Source organism: Ylistrum balloti, unplaced genomic scaffold (genome assembly GCF_031769215.1).
Source record: "Ylistrum balloti isolate Yb309-2 unplaced genomic scaffold, AGI_CSIRO_Ybal_v1 Utg370374, whole genome shotgun sequence".
Taxonomy (NCBI): Eukaryota; Metazoa; Mollusca; class Bivalvia; order Pectinida; family Pectinidae; genus Ylistrum; species Ylistrum balloti.
The window spans coordinates 59,556-60,189 of NW_026782262.1; positions in this window are offsets into that span (position 1 = coordinate 59,556).

Sequence of the window (634 nt, forward strand, 5' to 3'; positions counted from 1 at the left end):
TGTGTTTTATGTTATAGTATAAAAACGTTATTTAGAGTTTTAGAATGAAGTCTTCTGTGTCGTTGTCGTGTTATAGTTTGTGGTAATAGACACACTTGGCAATAAGTTAGGGACCATCAGTTTCAGTATGAATTCAAAATGATTTTCCCTTTTGTAAAAATAAACCTTGTCGTACTCTTTGCAGTGTCTCTTTTTGTGTTGCTGTTATCTGCAACCAGACGATACACCCAAGTAACCGATTACCCGGATTAAACTGGGTTATTCCGTATTTTTACAAACAGACTGAATTATAGCTCCTCGATATATGCAATTAAATAAACTGGTGTCATTTGTGAATAAACCAGTAAGTCATTTACTGGTTTCATTGCAAACTTTCTTGTCACACACTTTAACTCTATTTCAGGGTAGGACCTTCCATACAAAAGTATAACGTTATATTTCCAACAATACAAAAAAGAATGTTCATTTAAAACACAAAATATCTCACTCTGTTAAACAAATATGATTGATTTTCTAACATACTACTGATTTCCAGGTCTTATTTTTACAAAATGTATGAAAACATTCCCAATGTACAAGCAGATGGTTGTTCGTTAGACGTTGGACATGCGTATTGTAAACTCAGAATACGAAA